We start from the raw sequence: 21,999 nt of genomic DNA, 5'->3' as shown, positions 1-21,999 counted from the left end.
CGGCGGGCGGGCGGTGCGGTTCTCCCATCACCTCGCCGCTGAAGGCGGCAGCCCTTCGGGGTGAAACCGACCCTCCTTCTCTTCCTGCTCCTCTTCGCGTCCCTCCTTGTAGGTTGAGGGGAGGGAAAGAGCTCCGAGTACACGTCTGGCGGCGGCTCGGAGCCGCCGCGGGCCCACCGGCTGGCCCGGCTGCTGGGCCATGTCCTGAGGAGGCGCGGTGTGAAGAGTCCCTCATGGCTTCACCTCATTCTGCTTCCCGGAGGGCGGGAGGGGTTCTGGAAGGAAGCAAAAAGAAAGAAGGAGGCGAGGGGCTTTAAAGTTCCCATTCTGAGTTTTGATGGCTGTTTCGATTCAGAAGGAGGGTTGTTAGGAAAAAAAACACACAACCTTTTTTTTCCATTTTAACTGTCCTGTCCATGCTGTTCACTGCTTTCCCTCAGTGTGTATGTTGTCCTGGGGCCCAGAGACAAACCCTGCTGTGTGCAGAGGGACTCGAGAGAATTTATCTGCCCAAATCTAACAAAATGTCTACCTGGGATTGTTGGGTTTTTTAAAAAGATGAGTTTTTAATAGGTGTGTATTCACTTACTGAAAGGGCTGGATTCTATCTACAGAATTAAATGCTTTTCTTGGGTTTGCACTAACCACAATGCCTTGGGGATATCCTAGACTTGGGATTCACCACAAAGACTTTTTCATCACCTTTTATTGTCTTTAAGTTTGGAAAGAACTAAGAGAGGGGAAAAAAGGTGAAGCTGGCCTCCAGCAACAAAAATTAGGAGAGCATCTACATTTACTTTAAAATATGAATGGGGATATAGCTGAGTGTTAGAATACAACTATTATATTCTGCATAATTTTGAGAAAGAAAAATGGCAGTTTTCATTCTAACCAGCAGCAGGATTTCATCTGCCTTCTTCTGAAGTTTGCTATACTGGGCAGTGTCAGAAAGAGGATATTGAAGGAAATGGACATATGAGCCAACCCCAAATTACCAAATTACAAGTCCTGCATTTCAAAGAGAGGATGCTGTATTTAATAAAACGGACTTGTTAAATAAAAAGTTACAACCAAATTAAATGGCACTTTAAAAAAAAAAAAAAAAAAAAACAAACAAAAAACCAAAGCTTTAGGGAAAAAGAACCGAACTGTATTTTAATGCAAGTGTCTGTAATATCCCAATGTACCAGAAGCATGTACGTATAAAAATGGTGGTAATATATCTATGTTCAGACTCCTCAAGTATTTTTAGTTCATGGGAGGGACTTCCATATCACATATGACAAGGGATGTATGCCACGTACAAGGCTACTTGGTTAAAAGAGATATGTATTATTAGCCTTCCGCTGAATAGTGTCCCTTCATGCATTGCATCTGGGGGGAGGAGACAGCCCCAAAGCCTTTCCTCCCCAGATCCTTTCCTCCCATACTCTTACTCCACCGTATTCTAGCTCTTCGGATTTAACGAGACCTTCTGTACAAAAGAAAATTCTTGCAAGACATAAATATGGATGTCTTTTACCTTCTTTATATATATATATATATATATATAAAAGTTACTAGTTAGTTAGAACTACTTGTATTTTCTGCATGGAATGGGAGAAAAACCGTGGGGTTATACTGCAAACATGTCTGCAGAGAAACAAGAGGAAGTAGTCAAGTATGTGAGCTTTCCATTTGAATTTGCAAGGCTTGAATATATATATATATTTATAGGCTCCTTGAAAGATTATCTGGAGGCACCACTTGAGTAAGCAGGGAAGAAAATACACTCAGATGGTAATCCAACATATACATACTTGGAAACTCTCCCAAGATAATCACATGAAATCAGAGAACTCTGACTCCAAGACAGGGTAGGGTTGGGCAACATGGTAAAAAATCAGAGGGGGCTGTAAAAGCTTAATCTCAGTGAAACAACTGAAATCACCTTTGATACTAGGTAATCACACAACATTATCTCCTTTGGAAATTACACCACCATTAAACATAGCCAACACAGCCATGGTTAAATGAGAGCATTACTGTATTTAGGAATGTTCAAAATGACAGTTTCCATGCCAGGTGCTTGCAGGTTAAGACAAGTTAGCCTGTTTGGCAATATTTGAGTTACATGTGACAGATCAACCTCTCTCCTTCTCTCCCAAACCCCTCCCCCCCCCCCAGCTTGCACAAAACTCAGAGATCCATGTTGCTCTTGAATCACTTCTCAGAAAGTCAGTTTAATCCAATATAAATAATATTCTGGTATATGCAGTTGTGGGTGAAAGTCAGTACCAAAGAACAAATCCTGTATGAAATTAAGTCAGCAATAAATCTCCCTTTGGCATCAGTAGTTCAAAACCAGGGACTACGTGTCTGAATCTAATTGCAGTTATTGTTCTCAGCGCTGCAGTGTGGACAATGACCCGTACGAGGAAGCGTGACAAACTGAGAAATCCTATTGCTGTGAACAGCATCAATTGTTCTCCCCTCAGTGACATTCTCCTACTAGTGACATTCTGGATCATCTGTTCAAAAGTGTTCAACAAGTGACTATTAAAGCCAGCACCTGAGCATGGGTAGAGGAAATAACGCAAATGTTGACGTGAAATTCGCATCGCTGGATTTAGGCAGAGTTGCCTGGGAGTATTGCCGGGCGGTGTAATGATGTGAGCAGCTGTATTGCCCTCTAGTGACAGGTGAAGAAATTCTTATTCATGCAATAGGTAGCACCGTCAAACTGGCGCTTTACAGACACACAGTTAAGACAGGTAACTGCAGTAAAAAGATCTTCTGGGAGCTTTTGTGATTTGGAGAGCCATTCACAGAAGCGATCTTGGAATTTGAAATATGACTCAGGGTTTTGTCATCTTTCGTGCGGGATTTCTGCATTTTCCAAAGATTAGTAAGAAATAATGGGTGATCCACATTGTAACTAAAGCTTCAAAATCTTCTGGTGAGAAGTACAAAGAAGTCACTAAGGATGATTAAACATTTTAAGGATCTCTGTTGCTATTAAAACTGCATCATTTGAAATTGTGTCCTAGGCATACAGACTACAGCTTCATGTTCTTTGCGCTGATGTAACACCAAGGACCTGACAATCAAATCTCTGGTGTGGGAAAAACATGAGATAAAGGCTTTCTCAAGTGAGATGGATCAGACAAGTGAGTTCAGTACAAGTGGCATCACAAACACATCAATTTGATAGGGCAGCACAGACCTGGATTAGCGAAAACGCAGATACCAACCACTTGAACAAATTACAATGAAGCCATTCTGGTGTGTAATACCCACACTGATGAATTAATAGGCTGATATTAGTATGGCGAAAGATAGATTCCCTGCATGAAAGACCACAAAAGCATCAGAAATCGCTCAAGCATTCACCAACTTATTAGTTGTCCCTACCATGCAGGCAATTCTCAGCTGAGGCTTGCATTTTTGGTTCTTAAATTCTCCTCCCCTCCATCCCAGCACAAGGATTACCCCTAGAGTAGAAAGGGATGCCCTGCTGTTTCTCGTAATCTGCAATTAGCAAATGATCCCGAGGGGGACTGTTAGCAGCTGGTATAGTTTAAAGCTGTCCAGACAAGCACTGAATTAGCTGGAGAATCTGGAACCGCAACAGGCTGCCTGGCAAGCCTCTCATTCATCCCATTTGCAAACAGTACAATCTGCGTACAGAAGAGATTTTGAGCTTCTGTATGCCAACACATCATGTGCTATGGTGGAACAGATCAGTTCTGCTAACCTGTTGAAGCATGGGAATGTGATCTCGTTCAAGACAAATTGCCTTGAGTGGTGTGTGTTGGGTATTGTAATACTATTGTAAAATGTTTCAGGTTTATCTTTCTCTTCTTATATTGACTTACGCTTGCCCTTTCAGCAGTTCACACAGAGTTAGATTTGAAAATCGATTATCCTTGGAATGGGAGAACTTAATTTTGTACCTGTGGTATAATGGGTCCCTGGGAATGTAAGAACACAGGACTAAGAATAGAGGAAGCCAGGAAGGTTTGATGGAAAGTACAGTGGGCCAGGGACTGGTGTATATCAGGTAAGTAAACGGGAAGAAGGAAGGTGAGGAATATCACAGAGGTCTTGATGAGATGGGAGGAGTGGACCTGAGGAGAAGAGGCTGGAATGTGGAAGGATTATAGATACTATTGTTGGGAAAAAACAATTGAGAGGATTTAAGGGGTCATATGGAAAAGGTCTGAGAGCAGTCTTTCTGTTCACTAACATTGTGCTAATCTGATCCCAAGATAATAAAATTTCAGGGATTTAAGCTGTTGATGTAGCAACTTGTCAGGCCTGCTTATTTGTATATGAAATACACTGCAAGTTAATACCATGGAAATTACAGAGATTCTTCATAGCTGATTTCTTGTTGATATTAAGCAAGACATTTGAGTAATCTGAAAATTGTCCCAAGAACTGGACTCATTTTATCTTTCAACATTTGGAAAATTTGTCAAGCTTTGGAATAGCATTTTGCCATTTTTGCTAATTACCTTCAGATCAAAATATCTTCCTAATTGCCATTGTCAAGAACAATGCAACACTCTTACTCACAGTGATGGCTAGGCTGTCTCCTTAAACAAAATTCCTCCAGGCCACTGAACATATCTGTTTCAAGTAAACAATGGTGCCATTTCCTGGACAAGAAATTAAGACATTTTTGGAAAACTTCATTGTGTAATAAAACAATCCCCTATTTCTCTGCGCTGATTTATGCATAATGGGCCTCTACACAGACTACCACGTAAACAGCATGTGCAGAAATCTCCTTTCAGTGAAAAGTACACATTATGATGTTTTGAACTAAACTTTTTCTTTTGGGAGAGAAATGAAAAGGGAGATTTCAAGATATACGATATCTACAAGTTTGCTGATCAGAAGTTTAAAAATGAACATTTAGTGGTGCAATAAACATACCACTTGCTTGACCTCGCTGAAAGCAGCTGGCAAGTCTTTTCTTGGCTTAATCTATACTGGCTCTGCGCTGGTTAGACTGTCATTTATTAAACTATATGGCTCTATCAAGGCTTCATTTCTCTGAAGATATGGGTGTGGTTTTGTGGCCAGCTTAAATCAACCTAAAACTGTGCTTTCCCTGAGAAAGGCATCCCTGAACCCAATGCTGCTGCCTCCCTTTTGCCAGTGTGAGCACTCAAGCAGCTGTGTGGTCAGTTGGACTGGGGACCTGGTGCATCTGGAAGCTAAGCCAAACACACACACACTGAAAAATCTCTTCATTTTCACCTGGCTCAACTCCCTGATTCAGACCACACAAGCACTGGCCTTGCCTGTGAGCAGAAGGAGCAGAAGGGTTGCATAGCCCATGGAGGGTAAGAATGAGTTGAGAGTGAGCTGCTGGCTAGTGGTTGGCAGGTACATGATTCCACAGGTCAGAAGAGAGTTTCTTCAGAAGAATGAGTTGTACTCAGAAGAGAGATACTTGTGCTGTGCTTCAGTTCTGGCAATGGCTAATTCCTTAGAGATAGGCTGGACATGAAATCCTGTTACTCTTTTACCCCACTAATGGTATGAGAATAGTAACGCTGAATTTACCAGTAGATTAATTAGTGCTTGTCAAGCAGTTTTGTAATGCCAATTAAATAAAAATTAGAGAAAGAGAATGCTCTTTCAAATATGGAAACCTCTGAAAGACTTGGTCTGATGCTATTGCTTGTTCTGTGTAGAAAGTGCTAATATATGGATAGTTCCTCCATGAGCCTTCTGAGACAACCTGTCATGACAGAAAGCTTATTAAGGTTATCTAGATACAATCACTATTTACAAACACAGCAGCCATCACAAAAGACCACTGGAAATAATAACCTTTATTTACAAAAGTTTGTAAGTCCACTGAGAAAAGCTGCTCCCCCGGTGGTAATGGAGGCTGGCTAAAGAGCAGTCCTTAACAAGACAAAACCTGGAAAGAAAGAAAAGAATCTTCCAGTCCTCAAGTTTTGAAGGTGGTTTATTTGAGGTCATGTATAACCTCATCAGAAAATCAAACATCAGAGTGATGAAAGTTGTTGCTGACACCAGAAAACTTTTTTTCCTCTAGTTCATGTTTTACAGAATGATGAGAAAATTGTAGAAGTAGTCAAGCTTTGATATGGAGTAAGAATGATCAAGTAAGCTTTAGTTTTGTCTTGGCTCATTGACTTTTTATACAATGAAGCTTCTTTTTCAATTAAGACTTTAAAGTTATTTCTTGCTTCAGAATGCTTTGTACTTAAACTAAATCACGTAAGAATCATTTTGCTACCACAATGCTTCCCTAATAGAGCAATTTTTTCCTGTCAAATCCAGGCTTAGAGAAGATACGCAGGATAAGGGATGCTCTTGCATTCTTGGCACATTGTCGGAATGCATGTTTCAAAACAGCACGCATTACAGCAGCCTTAAGCATAGTCATCAGGATCCAAACTGACATCTGAGCAAGCCCCAGACTGGTAAAATTTCCTGTGTCAGCTTCAGAAGGAGACAAATCTTGGGGGTCAAATGTCTTCATCTGTATTTTGTTAATATACAAATGTGTAAATGTAATATAAAATTCTCCATTGTGAATGAGGATTTCAAGTGTTTAAGAAAGAGTAGCCTCATCTCATTTGCATTAGTAATCCTTTTTGGCAGTCTCCCGCACAGGAAGTCTGAAAATACACAAGAAAAACATGAATTCCCCAGAGAGCCTGTGGTAAGGAGATCACAATGTTAAGATAACTTGAAGGTTGCCCTCATTTCAAGACATCTAGTGAAATCTCCATAATGGATAACAAGGCTGGATGTTGCATGCACTGCAAAGATTGACATACTGCATACCAAAAGCTTTTCTGTAGTCAATTGTTTTTCATGTAGTTTTAATTATTGTTCATCCGACAGGGTTTTTAATGGATGACTATGGAGCCTCAATCTGCCCTTTCCATTACAGAGTCACTTTTGGGGGGCTTTTCTTTACCATAATTGTTCCTGTGCAAGCCTAGCTATATGAAAGATTCTGTCTTCAATCAAAGATTGGACTGTTCAGAGAATTATTTGGCCCTTAAAACTATCTTGTTGTGGCTAATACTTCAAATTGCACTACATATTATCAAAATTCCTATAGATTGCCATGGATATACATATTTGATCACTCAAAAATTTTCACTTTCCATATTCACTTCATATTCACTTCTTTGAACAGAAATTATTTCACCTTGTCCTAATATTCATAGATCTATTGTGCTCTGGAATTTGGTGTTATTTCAAAGTGGCTATCACAATTATAAATATAATAAATAAATATAAATATAATAATTTTAAATAATGGACTAAATTTAAAGAAGAACCTGAGTTGGCAGAACATGCATAAGATGTAAGCTCTATTAACATAAACTCAGATTTTTTATTTGTCGTGGTTTCTTTAGATTCACATTTCATGAGACTGGACCTCTAAATTTGGCCTCTTAGTCTAAACGTAACCAAAATGGGTGCTCAGTCTACTAGGTCATTTTACCACACTTCTTTCTTTGTTTAAAATAAAGGATAATTTATTTTCATTGCATGTGAGGGGAAAAAAGAAAATCCCAAAAGCTATTATTCCTTGCGTAAGTTTGTATCAAGGACATTCCTTATAAAGGGAAGAAAATTTATTTCTTCCTCTCCAGCCAGTGTTGCCCTAATTCCTTTCAGTAATTTTCGTACTTTTGTCTAGATCTAGAATTACAAAAAAAATGTTTATCTGTTGTCCAGCCTTACCCAGCTGCAAATAGAGAATCTGAGCCAGTAAATCTCTCAACCATATGTTCAAACTTTAAACTTATGCCAGAGTTTTCTTAACTTCAATCAAAGTTAAGAGCATTATTAAGATGTGTGCTATCTTGTAGGAGACAGAACAGGCTTGGGAACTTCCATAGTTGGAGCTTCTATTGTTCTGGAAATGTCTGTCTTTATTACTTATTCCAGAGTTTGCATTGCTTTAAATAAACCCAGAGTTGATCCACGGACATAGATGTCTGTAATTTCTATTGTGTGTTCTTTTAATGATTTGGGCTCAGAGTTTTGGTCATCATTAATTCCTCCCATCCTATTTTGAAACAAAATTTTAGTGAGTTGCTAGGCCAGTAGTGATTCATGAACTTTCCCTGTCCTATATGGGCATTTTATCTGGTTAAAGTATGATATTGTTGTTTACTCTTCTTGTGTTTACTTTCTATTCAGAACTGATTAATGTGGAAAAAATCTTACTCCAGTCTCTCCAAGAAATTAAAGACATGGGAATGATTTTTCTTTCTGCTTCACTAAAGATTATACACTCTCTAGACTCAGTTTTGCATTGCCCTGTGCCATTTTTGTACATCAAGTAATTGAAAAGTATGCAAAAGTGATATGTATTTTCCATACATTTGGCACTGATGTGTTGACTGGTCTACTGTCATGTGACATTCTGCAAAGGCCGTGGACAAGTAAAATGAAAACAGAGCTGCTCTGGAAGCTTTGTATTTATTTAATTGCTGAATTATGTCTATAGGGTTAATTAGAAAGATATGGTGCTTGTACTTCTGCAGACTTTAGCTGAACTTGTAGGTAGCGATAGTTTGTTCAAAAGGTTTATTGGAAGTCAAAAATGCTCTAAAAACAAGGCATGCATGTATCATAAACATGGTATGAACAATGGTTTATGTGCATGGAGTAACTGATGTTGAACTAGCAACTTCATGACCTTTCATGACAGAATACAGAGGCTGTGATAAATGGTTTTTGCTTCTAGCTGCTAGAAAGTCAACCATTACCATATTGTTGTCTATGTATGTTGTGACAAGCAGTTTTATTACTGGTTTTGCTACTTGCCACAATGCTGAAGGACAGTTCCAGTAACTGAATGAACTTGAAACCAGAGGGATTGGCCAGTGGGAAGGGCAGGCCTCAGAGATGAAGAAGCTGTCTGGAGATTAAAAGAACCCTCAGGTTTTCAGTTAGATTGGGTCTGTCAGCATCTCTCTCCCACTTCCTTACTCTCTCTGGGCAGAAATGATCTCAAAAAATGTCCACAGGAAAGTGTTATGAAAATAGATATATTTCCAATAAATATTTTTTCTTTCATGAGATGGAAGATGCTTTGATGAACTCTGAATGTTAATGGAAGATTTTAGTTTATATTCTCCACCCTATTCTGCAAATCTCAGACATGGTTTTAATTTCAATATGGTTAAATGTACAAAGGAATAGTTTTTAACACAATATATTAGTTTGTCCCTTTGAAGTATCTTTTATTTATGAGTTCATAAATGTTCAGGTAGAATCTCTTATTCTGTAGAAGATTAAGTTCTCTGAGGAGGATTGATAGTGTGTTGATTGCAGTTTAAGTAGTGATCCTCCACGTGATACATACACAGAATTGAAAACTATCAGTAGAGTTGTAAATCTAGCATAGAATAAAGATTTCTCGCACAACTCTGATACTTTGTGCCTGTATTATGATATTCATTATATGAACTCATTTCTTTTCTGTACCCAGGACCTTTATTTTGGTCAGAGTACGCAATAAGTATTGCCACTTGATGAGCAACTATTTAATATTTTGTTTTACATTAATTTTTCAGCGGGTGGCCTGTTGTCATCTGGTAGATCAGTCAAAATTCAAAATCTTGTGGGTGTTCCCTTTAAAATGGGAGACTAGTGATGGAATCAGATATTTTGTTAATTCAATCCCTTTCATCTAGAAAGAATGGACAGTCATGAGGTGATATTTTGCCGGACTCCGTAGGAGTCAGACAAGAAGCATTTTCTTTTCTTACATTTTCAAGCAACACTGGCAGTAATTCTGCTGCTGTTAGTTTCTGTCCTGCTTCTGCTGGCATCTCCATCAAACAGTACCTAGTTCTCTCCAACTACTGTTCACCTAGACAGGGAGCTCAGGTTCTGATCAAATTCATATATAACCTGTATTTAGAGCTGACTTACTTTCAGAAGAAGTGTAATCTTTCTATTTTGTGAACTTTAAACACAATTTCATTTATGTGATATTGATGCATTTACACAGACCACTGTTTTAACCACAAAAAGCCATTCCAAAGCCCGTTAGGCTGAACAAATCATTAATTTCCTTGGGGTTTAGTTTTGTAATGTTCATAAAAACAGATTAAGAATAATTCACAAGCATTAACACATATTCGTATGCCTCTCTGAAGACTGATGTTATCCTAATTTTACAAATGAGGCACTGGAGCACATAAAAAAGTAGGATCAAAAGTTTTCATCAGTCTTAGGAGCCATTCTGAAACACCAGCATTTTTTATTTTTTAGGATAGTTAGCATTATTTTCTTTTCTTTGTGCTTAAAAGAAAACTATCACTGGCTTCAGCTGCAGCTGTAAATACTGGAGACTTTGACAAATTTAGCCCCTCCATATTTGTCAGGTCCCAAAAAAATAGGAACACGGCACATCTGGTAAGTAGTTTTATGAAGTGGCATCTCATAGCACAGGCTGAGACATAATCCTGTTCAGCTGGACAGTATTTGTACCCTTAAACACATAATGATGTTTTCTTCTGGCACTCCATAGTCTCAGACAATCCCTTCCAGCTTCAGCAGCAAATGTGACTAGATTTAGCTATGACTTACTTACAGCCTAAATTCATGTGTTATTTAGTAAGTCTGTTACAGGGCCTACACATGAAGAAGGCAGGAAAAGGATGTATGGATGCTCTAGTGAGCAGTGATACTCTTTTAGTGAAGAGACTTCTTACCTAATCTTCCACCTGAAAAATCCAAAACAAATAGAACAGGTATGCAGTCCTGTGAAATGTCATCCTCTATACGGTTCATGAATAAGGTTATATTTGTTTTCTGCCAGTTGAGTTAATGAGACCAGCAATGACTTACTATCTCTTGTGTCAACAAGTACACCTGGGACAGTGCCAGCACCTGTCAAAGATATTTGGTGCCAGCCAAGATTTGGGAACCTTAGGAATCTTTTCCTGGCCCTGAGGAGAGCACAGAAGCTTACCTCATCCAGCTCTCACCCAGTTTGACTTCTCATACCCTCTGTACACTGGCTTCTTACTTTTTCCGGTCTGATGCCTCCTGGTGCTTGGCCTTTTTTTCCAGTTCCATTTTCTTTACCTAGCAAGAGTCACAATACATACCAAAGACATTCCTAGGCCCAGATTGCTTCCCTTTACCTTAAATAGGCTATTACATTACTTCTGTATTTTTTCACCCACTGTAGTTACTGATTGATTTTTAGCTGTGTTCTGGATATAGAGGAGAAATGCATACCTCCAACAGAAGCTGACACCAAGAAACATGAATGCTAAAAGTGCTTATCTGCCTCAAAGCTGTCACTGTGACTTCTTTTCTATGCAGACAACGACATGAAAAATATCCTCTCACTTTCATCAGGCCTGGCTTACATTTCTACTCACACCATTGTATTCAATTGAATACTCAAAGAATTCAAATAAACTGGTCTCCTCTACCTCCAAATGAATATAACTATTGCCTGTCATGCTAGGTAAATCTGGGCAACACTTTAATGCTTACATGCTGTCTTTTTCCAGGGTACATAACATTAGTCAGTTAATTTGCTTGTTTCCTACCAGTTCTACCTACCTGATTTATATATTAGCTCAAATGAATTATGGCACAGTATTTGATAGCTGCTATTCTTTTTGTTACATGGACTATCATCTTGTCATATTTGCTAAAAGCCTAATAATCTGAAAAGACAACACTTTGAAGACTGAAAAATAAAGGGAACTAAACCATTTGCTGTAGAATCTTCAATAGGCCTTATTTTCCCCTTCAGTCTGATTACCAAGCAATCACGAGTTACATAGCAAGTCATAAGGGCACTCTTTGATTGTTCTAACAGGCTACCAGTGTTTTTTAACTTTCTTTCCATTAACGCAGGGGAAAAAATCCTGATGGCCTTCTCAGAAATATTTAGGAAGTAGTCTAGGTCATAGCAAGCCAAGCCATTCTAACCATTCACTGATCAGCTGCTTCTCTTCTCTTAGACACCACTGTGCCTTCGTATCATCAGCGGCCACAATCTTTCAAGCCTTTAGTGACTTTCAACTCTGTTATTTCTATTTTACTTGCTATTGCCCCACTAATAGGACTTTGAGAGTGCAATAAGGCATAATAAATACTTTGTGGGGTTTATTACTTTGGAAAATACTAAGGAAATTTGGAAAATACTAAGGAAATTAGGAAAACACAAAATTTCCACCCTGTGTCAGGTTTTCAGGATAAAAAAAATTATACTGGGACTTTTCAGAACCCTGGCTTGCTGACCTAATAGATGACACTGATTTTCTGTGTCATGCCAGCTACTAATCTCAACTTTAACATCTAGTTTGAAAGGAGCTGCATATTTTTATATAGTGCAACGTATGAGTTCTCATAAATTTGACATCTTCTCCTCTTTGCTCATATAATTCTCCCCTTTTGTTCAGGTTCTGATTCAACACCATTCATCCAGCAAAAAATCTGAGCACCTGAGAGTATTACCAAGAAAACACAAAAAGCATGAGTTGCCAAGCAATTCATACATGTGAAGGCTTTGATGTATTTATGTAACAGCAGCAAATAAATAGGTCCAATGAATTTTGTATAAATAATGACATGGTTCATGACTAACGACTGAGCTTCTTGTAGTTCCTTATTCCTTATTTGCAAAGAAAGCAATGGATCAAATTCAGGTTTGCATAGATACAAACCCCTTCAAGCTCCTGGCAGAGATATCCACTTACGTAACAGCTGAATTAAGTCTATACATATATATATATTTGAAGATTAAATATGAGTTTCATAAAGAAGAAGATACTGGAAGTAGAAAGTTTTCATATTAAATACTAGAATGCATAAATATATAAAACCTTTCATACACAGAAAAATGACATTATCAGGACATTTAAATTAAAATACTCAAATATTAACGCAACACAAACGTTAGAGTATCAAAACTCAAGGCAAGAACACTACATTTTTTGGAAAGTCACAGAATCCAGACCTTAAGACTAAACCCAGTGTTGGAACTGTATGTCTTGACTCATCCTTTTCTCTGTAAAAAGGACAAACCGCACACTTCATACTTTGAAAAGACTCAAAATTCAGAACCTTAGTTCCATGTCTAGTTTCAGCTTAGGCTGTTCATTAAGTAAATGGCCAGAAGGCTCATAAACACGTTTAATACAAAGTGATTTTAAAACCAGTAGAGGCAGAACAAAAGAGCCTTTCACTAAAACTTCCTATAACAAACTCTCCTGTTACAGAAAGATACTGTCAATCACTTCATTACAATCAGAAAAAGCTTTAAATTGAATCATCAAGCAAACTGCTTATCCTGCTGGTGTAAGATTGCCTCAGGGCACAGAAGAGAATTTGCAGCAGAATTTTCACCTTTGGCTCTTTCAGCTTGTACATGTAAGAAAAAACGGAAATGCAACTTGGCGTTCCATTTACTTAAAATGTATTTTTATGGACATTTCAAAATGATCTGGCCAACGCTTTGGGAAAATCAGGCAAATCAGGCACCAAATTAAAAACTACAAGAAGTACGTAGTGAATCTGTGGTTACACCTTGCAAACAAAAACAGAAAAAGAGGGTAAGCTGACTATAGCCCTGTACAGAGTGCTGAAAATGACGCTATTTTGCCTAAACTGCCATATATTTAATTTGGTCTTATCTTACAGGTGTTCTGCACTTTATCCTATCATAAATGCTGTAGTCCGCTGATGTTATTGTAGCTCCACAGACAACAAGTTAAGGTAAGTTAAGGTAAATAAAGAAAAATGCAGACAGAATATTTAAAATGTATGAACATATTATTCAGGAGGATTTATGTATTTAAAATATTGTTACAATTCCCAAAAAGTTTCAATTGAGAAGACTATAAGCACCATCGTACACGATTAGAACCTGACACAGCAGGCTAAGGTGACCCTTCAATTTTCCTGGGAAACAGATTGCTAGATCCACTGTTACTTGACACTAAGGCTGCTTTTGCAAACTATGGTGTGAATAATTCTGCATAATAAATTCATTGAGTGAAGAGTCACACAACAGTCGTCCTGCATCAGTAAATGATCATCTCTGTCATGGCTTGTGTGGCTGACACAAACTGATGTTAGGTATTGCATATCTTTGTAATGATGAGTCTCTCTAGATGCTTTTTTGAGCAAGTTTCCTGAGAAGACTCACACGTCATGCTCCCTTCCCTTCTCTAGCAGTCTTTTTAAAATCACCCTGCTTTGCAAGGGTATTTTCCTATGCTCTGAAAGATTTAATATTGTCCGTAAGCCACTATCACATCACTATTCCCTTCTGGTATGGGCTGTTACTGTGTTAGTCCTCTGTATTCACAGAACTAAGCCACAGTAGGGCTTTTGTCCTGCCATTCTGGGATGCACATCACTGAGCCAATCTTGTCCTTTCACTGATGATATCTGGACTGTCCTGAGGTCTGGGACACTGCATTTTTGTTTCCATTTCTCTGACTATATGCTTTGTGATGCAGTTCCCTACTAGCATGCCCTTTCCATTCTGGTACACAGGAATTTGCCCCCAGAATCTTTCTTCAGTTGAAGGCAAATTTCTACAAAATCTGTTGCATCACAAAGTTACTACTCTGAAAAGCAAGGAAGCTGAAAGAAGAGCTGACTCCAGAAGAAACTACTCTAGGGACAGCCCATGAAACCTGTTTCTATATGTGGCCTGATAGATTGTTTAGAAATGGGCCAGTTGGGTATTTAAATCTCTTCAGTGTATAAACTAACAAAAAAAAAGGTGTATTTGTAAGTGTAATCTCCTAAAAAGGGCGTTACATACACAGTGTTATTACTGGCAACCAAAACTTTTCCTTTGTGATAGTGTGCAAGCTGCAAGCTCTATCACTTACAGAAAGGACATATCAGAACAGAAAGGATACACTCTTTTATCTAAAAGCTCCTGATTAGGACTGAGCAAAGGCTCTTCTAGGAGTCATATGCTACTTCCTACCTGGTCCTGCATTGTAATGATGGCTACAGGCCAGTGGATAGCCTGTAGTTCACAGCTTAGGTGTATTGCTGTTACTCATTTTGCTAAGCATTTAATTTTTGTATCCAAAACAATTTGCGCAGTTAACAAAATCATTATAACAATTAAAATGCCAACTGTAAAAGGGAAAGCCCCATTTGAAAATGCTTGTAGCTGTGGAAAGCCACCATTAGGAAGGATCTCCACCATGGCTGCATTGTGAGTAACCTTATTTTAAGAGAGTGTAATTTCTGGAAAGCTACCTAGCTGACAAATCCAGTAAAGGCAGGGCATTCTAGCATGTACCTCAGTAATTTAGCAGGTATCTAACGGCGCTAGTTTAAAGTTCTCAAACAAGTGCCTTTACATAATGGAGTTTGATGGTCATTTCTATGCATATCACATAATTGTAATCATGATCTTTCACTGTAGTTACCTTAAAATATAAGCAATCATCTGATGGCTGTAGGTGCAGGTCTTCATGGATGTTTTGCACAGGCTGATTTGCAATTTAAGCTAACAATACGTGGACAGTCAAACCATCTAGAAAGTTTTCTCTTGCTCTAATCTGTCTTGACTGATAAAGAGCAAGGTTAAAACAGAACATATTTTGGGTTATTACACCCTGAGCGAGTAGGTGGATTTGAGATTACGTGACCCCAGAGGCAACATGTCTTTATTTTAACATAGTTGTACATTTCTAACATTACCCAGTTGGATCTTTGCAAATAAAAACCACCCAATTTTTCATTGAATTGCTTGCATATGTACACACAGAGAAAGGGGAATTACAGACCTGTCAGTCTCACCTCTGTGCCTGGCAAACTCTTGGAGCAGATTCTCCTGGAAGGCATGCTAAGGCACATGAAAAACAAGGAGGTGGTTGGTGACAGCCAGCATGGCTTCACTAAGGGGAAATCCTGCCTGACCAATTTGGTGGCCTCCTACGATGGGGCTACGAAACTGATGGACAGGGGCAGAGCAGTTGATGTCATCTACCTGGACAAAAAAAAAGTGTTTTTTTGCAAAGCGTTTGACACTGTTGGAGCTGTTCAGCCTGGAGAAGAGAAGGCTGCGTGGAGACCTCAGAGCAGCCTTCCAGTATCTGAAGGGGGCCTACAAGGATGCTGGGGAGGGACTATTCATCAGGGACTGTAGTGACAGGACAAGGGGTAACGGGTTCAAACTTAAACAGGGGAAGCTTAGATTGGATATAAGGAAGAAATTCTTTATTGAGAGGGTGGTGAGGCACTGGAATGGGTTGCCCAGGGAGGTTGTGAATGCTCCATCCTTGGCGGTGTTCAAGGCTGAGTTGGACAGAGCCTTGGGTGACATGGTTTAGTGTGGGGTGTCCCCGCCCATGGCAGGGGGGATTGGAACTAGATGATCTTAAGGTCCTTTCCAACCCTAACTATTCTATGATTCTATCAGTCTCCACAAATGACAAACGTCTGATTTTGACCATGTATTTGCTTTCCATCAGCTTCCTTCCATAAACGTTTTAAAGTATCCCCTATATAGCTCTGCACAAAGTGACTTTTTTTCCTAACCTCAATGCTGCAAAACTACAGATGATGTTACCAGCCTTTCAAAGTAGTTTTTCTCATAATAAGCGTTTCTATAATTAACTGATTCACCTTTTCTTTTTCATAATGCTCAATATTTTCCATCCACAAAGTCCCATCTACCTGCATATACTTTGTTACAGACACAGACATTGTTTATTTATGTACTAGCGATCTGTTTGTCATGGCTCCTATTAATAAATGAGGTACATTTATCCTCACTGAGAGAAACAGCTTAACATGTTTGGAGATGGACATGTTGTTAAAGTGGGATCTATTTCTCCATGCTACCTCAATTTGTTAGTATTTTTCTCTTTTTTAAGTTCAGCTAAAGCAATCAATCTGATAATATTACATCTTTTCCTTTCCACTTGCACATAAAACCAGAAAAACCCCCACAGTTAAAACAAAGATAAGCAACCTCTCTCTCCTCTGGTGAGTTTCTGATTTCTGCTTATCAGTCTTTACTTTGTGTATGTTACCCATTGCTTCCACCTCTTCTCTATAACAAAAGATGAACTTTATGACTTAATTCAACAGTCCCTCTTTCCGTAATCAGAAAAATTGGCTTTAGCACATCGGTTGGAAACACACACTTACAGAGCTGACTTCTGGCTTTCAAAGCCAACTGTATTCCTCTTCAGTAAGAATATAATTAATTCTCTCAAATCTCCAAATACACATGTTGAACCCACAATTCTCTGAGCTCTTAACCACTTCAGTACCAACAGTGCTTATTCAGGTCCTCATTTGAAACAACTTCTTTTTCTTTTCTCTCCGCTGATTACTGTGCTGCCAGTGTAGACATTCGTCCAAATTCCTGCATGTACTCACCTATTTATTTGAAAACACATTACTGATTATCGTAATACTACCATCATTAAATCTGAACTGTTTTTTATCTTGATACCTCTCAGATTTGCTTATCTTGAATCCCTCATTTTAATTGCCTTAAATTTGCTGACAATTGGGAACATTTTTGTGTATAGCTCTCATTTTCTTTTCTTATTCCACAAATGTAAAACGGAAGCAGCAAATGAAAACATGAAAAAACCCCAAGCCCAAGAAAAGTAAACAGTTCTCTTTTTCCTTCTTCTATCTCATTTTTTTCTGTTGCATGTATTCATGCTTCTTCATTATACTGCTGAATATGCCAATATCTGGCAGTTAATTGAAGCCGTATCCCAATATCCAGCAGCCTCCAAGGACTTCTTGTTCCTTTTTCACCCCATAATTCCACCAGATTGGAGAGCCTTTCACAGTGGCTGAATTGTAATTTTACTATGAAGCCCCAGGAAGGCCCTTTGTATAAACTCTAAATCATCTCTGCCTCTGGAGGTTTTCTTTTACTTGGTCATCCTCCAGGCTAGTACAGCTTTTCTTATTCCTACTTACGGTTTCTCCGTGGTTTCTCTCTTGTGCCTTTTATTTTAGGAACAGGGAGTAGAAAATTTATTTTCTCCTCTTGGAATGTCTATGTGTTCAGTGGAAGACAGAAACCTGGTCACAGCCTGGTCAGCACAGGAACAAACCTAGCCTTTCCTAGGAACCATTTTTACCAGTCACTACCCGATTGCTACTTAGCTGTTATCTTGGAAGTCAGAGTTTGTAGTTTACTCCAGCAGCAGCAGCAACAAGGAAGACAAATGGGAGACAGCTTTCTAAAAGTCACAGTCTCCACAAATTATCAAAGACTCACATTTTTAATACGTAAATGGAATTATCAAGATTTTTTTTTTTTATATGCAATGAGATGTGCTTTAATTTGGACATTTGCAAAAAAAAAAGTTTTGGCTTTCAAAGCTAACTCCATCCCCATTCAATTAGGATATTTTATTATCCATTGTCTCCCTCTCAAACCTTCAAATACATACGCAGCATTTGTGACAGTGCCAGAACTTTATTGGCTTGGTAAGGAACAAGCACTCAGCCTAGTTCAGAGCTGGGGACCTCTGCTAATCTCTGGACAGCATCTGGCAATATTCTCCTGATAAATCTTCCTCTTTTATCTTAAGGCACACAATTCACAGCAATGAGGAACACGTGTTACAATTTTTGTTGATACATCTCCAGTTTGAAAAGTTCTGACAGCAGTCACGGATGGAACTGTTCCCTGTGTCACATTGGAAATAAATAAATTATAATTGATAAATTACTGAAGATTTCCAGTCCTATTGGAACGCTGAGCAGCATTTCAGAAAAAAAAATAGTATGGTGTTTGCAATCAAATTTAAAAACCGAAACTAAGTGAGGGCCTGTTTTTGTTTAGTGAAGAGTTCCAGGTCTGGATTACAGCAGTTCCACATGTTGATGTTAGAATTTTGGGAAGATCTGCCTATGCAACATGATCCAGCCAGGACTATAAGTTATTTACTCTTTTTAATGAGATACAGATAAAAGGCAACTTGAGACAAACCAACTTGATGAAAAAGACATAAATAATTTAAACCCTTTAGCGTGATGATTCTTCTGCTTTATTTGGAAACATGCCATGAACTTGTGCTTCTGTGATCACACATCTTTTTGGTTTCCAGAGCTATTCATTCCAAAGTCATGGAGGAAATCAAACACACAAAGATGTGAAGGCTGTTTCTGCTGTGCCTTACCAGCAGCACCTGGGTGGGCTTATCTTGGTTTTGTGTGTTCAGGAGCTTTGTCATTAGCATTCTGGGTATGCTCAAAAAGGGGTAAGCAATATTTCTTGCTTTCATTTACAGATTTTATGGTAGTTTTTTTTTCCAGATCTTTTTCCAGATCTATATGACCTCCTCACAGCGTATATAGCTTCTTCTAATGTACGGCAGTGTTTTGGATATGGGCATGGTGATGTAGTTGACAGGGTTTTTCCTCTGTAATGCCTGATGTGACACTGGTGGTTCATCAGCCAAAGTGTGGCCTAGACAACCTCCTCTAATTGATAACATGTAGGAAATGATACACTCAGGTAGTAAAAGCTGCCCAGCTTCTGGCAGCAGAAGCAAAACAAAGCCACCTTCTGTACAATTTGTGGTCCATCCTGGGGAGCGCAGCTGGAGGGACTCTGGGTGGGTCATGTGGCCAAAAGGGATGTGCTCTGCTGGGCCAGATGTCTCTGGATACCCACTCACTCCCAGAGCTTCCATCCAAACCCTCTAGACTAAACCAGTGGGTGCCTCAAAACTTTCAAACTACCATCAGTAGAGCAGCTGGTGACAGAGGACTCTGCTGAAAGACGAGGAGAATGGAAAGTCATCCTCTCAAACAAGGTGGCTGCCAGGAAGAGCACCGAGGCCCAGCTGAAGAAAATTACTGTACTCACTTTGGAAATTAAAATCACAGTGTCCAACAAGACTGTTAGATGCTACTGCAATTAATTCTTCTTGGCAACACTACTGGGACAGGCGAATGAACCTCAAGGGGGATATTTGTGGTAGAAGATGAAGTACAAGAGATGCATGCCCAGATCCAGAAAAGTCTACAAAATAGACATATTCTCTCTACAACTGGACTAGCCAAATCCTGCAGCCCACAAGGAAAGGTAAACTCTTAAAGCTTGTCTTCCTGATTCTGACAAAAATGCTCAGATGTCTCATAGATGGTGAGTTTAATTCAGGAAAAGATCTGCAACTTACTCCAGTTGCAGGTATCATGCACTGATACTTACACATCTCAAACTGACTATGAGGTGGAAAAAAACACAACCCAGTTGAAAGAATTCTTTTGGGAAAGTCACATTAAAACCAAATAATTTCCCACCATTTAGCAAAACACATTGCTGGACTGTAATCACCCCTTTGAAGAGTAGGAAATCTGCCAGGTGGCAAGGACTTGGAGTTTTTAATGAAGTTTCCAGCTCATCTCTGTTTTCAGATTAGTGAGGAGCTGCATCTCTTCCAAAAGCTACTGGTTTCTAGTCTTTAACACTCACCTTCTACTCACTGCAAACATGAGAATTACTTCAGTTCTCAGTAAGACATCATGAAACAATGTGAAGTAATAGCTCCAGCAGTCAACAGAGTGGAAGAGATCAGCAAAGGATGATTCACACCATCTGCATGATCACCCACTAACCCGTTCCCATTCTTCAACTGTCTGTACCCTTCCTATCTCCCCTCCCTTTCTCCCTTATTTCTTCCCACTCATTCTTCCCTCCCACGGTTTCCATCACCCCACCCTCTCTTTGATTTAATCCCTCGTTCTCTATGCTCCTTTGCTCAGCTTCACGCACTGCATGAATCCAGACCTCCCATGCATGAACCTGGACTGAAAAGCCCATAATAAAGAACCAGTCACTGGACTTAATTGTCTGTGCTTTTTGCTGCAGAAGTTTACAATTTGTACTGGCAGTTACATTCTTCCCCTGATAGTTGAATGTTTGCTTTGCATGGGGAAAGGAAAGACTGCCTGCTTATGAAGAATGGGGAAGGAAGATTCTGCTGAATCCTCCTACTCCCCCAGCTCACTGAGAACACAAGGCTGTTGATGAGGGTATTCAGTCTGGCAAATGGTAAATCACAGAGCCAGCATCATAGGCAGACACATCCTTTGTTAAGGAGCACACCTGCTGAGAGTGAGTCTGTTCACAGTGTGCTCACCAGTCAAGCCCTTAGCTCCCAACAGTGCAGTCAAGTCCAAGGGCAGCAGAAATGCCGGCAGAAAGGTGAGTACTGCCCAGGTTGCAGGGCAGTCACCTCAGCTACAGCATCTGTTCCCAGAATAGATGCTTTTTGGTTTAATCAGTGCCACAGTAAGTGGCTTTCACTGATGCTGACTTGAAATGCAGGTCTCTGATGCCCTTCCTCCCTAGCCAGCACCTCCAGCCACAGTTATCTGTGTCACAGAGACTGCAAGAGGCAGAGGGATGAGGAGGAAGGTGGGCATATTCATCCCTCCCTCAGATATGCCACCTGTCTCCTTATAGCCATTTCCAGTTGCTTCCAGTTGCTGCTGGTAGCCGTGTCCTTCTTCCCAACTTCCTCTGGCTGTCCTGCTCTTGCCAGTAGCAAGTCTCAGCCACTGTCTGGAGAAACAGCAGCTGGTGGGAATTGGTTTCTCTCCAGTATCACCACAGGAGCCGCCTCTAGGGCAGGTTTCCTTCCCATACTGGCCTTATTATGGCTCCTGTATTGCTCATGTACAGCCAGAAGGCCAGTAGCATCCTGCCCACAAAGTCAGGAGCTGTCTGGGTATTCCCCCAGGACTCAGAAACTGTTGATTCCTTTCTTCACAGAGGCATAGATTCAACTGGAAAGTGGAGTAATTCACAGATTAGTGGTTAGGCCACTCTCAGAAGGAGATGGGAGATGTGAAATAGGAGTTGTTAATGCTCCAGGCAAAGGAGAGAACTGCAGCTCTGGGGCAGTTCTGTGAAAAAGGAGTGATGGAGCCACACCAACCACACCATGATTTAAATGGAATCAGTAGCATCCAAGAGTGTCATGCTGGTGCTTGAGA

This window comes from Psittacula echo (assembly GCF_963264785.1).
Source record: "Psittacula echo genome assembly, chromosome: 1".
In the NCBI taxonomy this organism is placed as follows: domain Eukaryota; kingdom Metazoa; phylum Chordata; class Aves; order Psittaciformes; family Psittacidae; genus Psittacula; species Psittacula echo.
Note: the sequence above shows the minus strand (reverse complement) of the source record.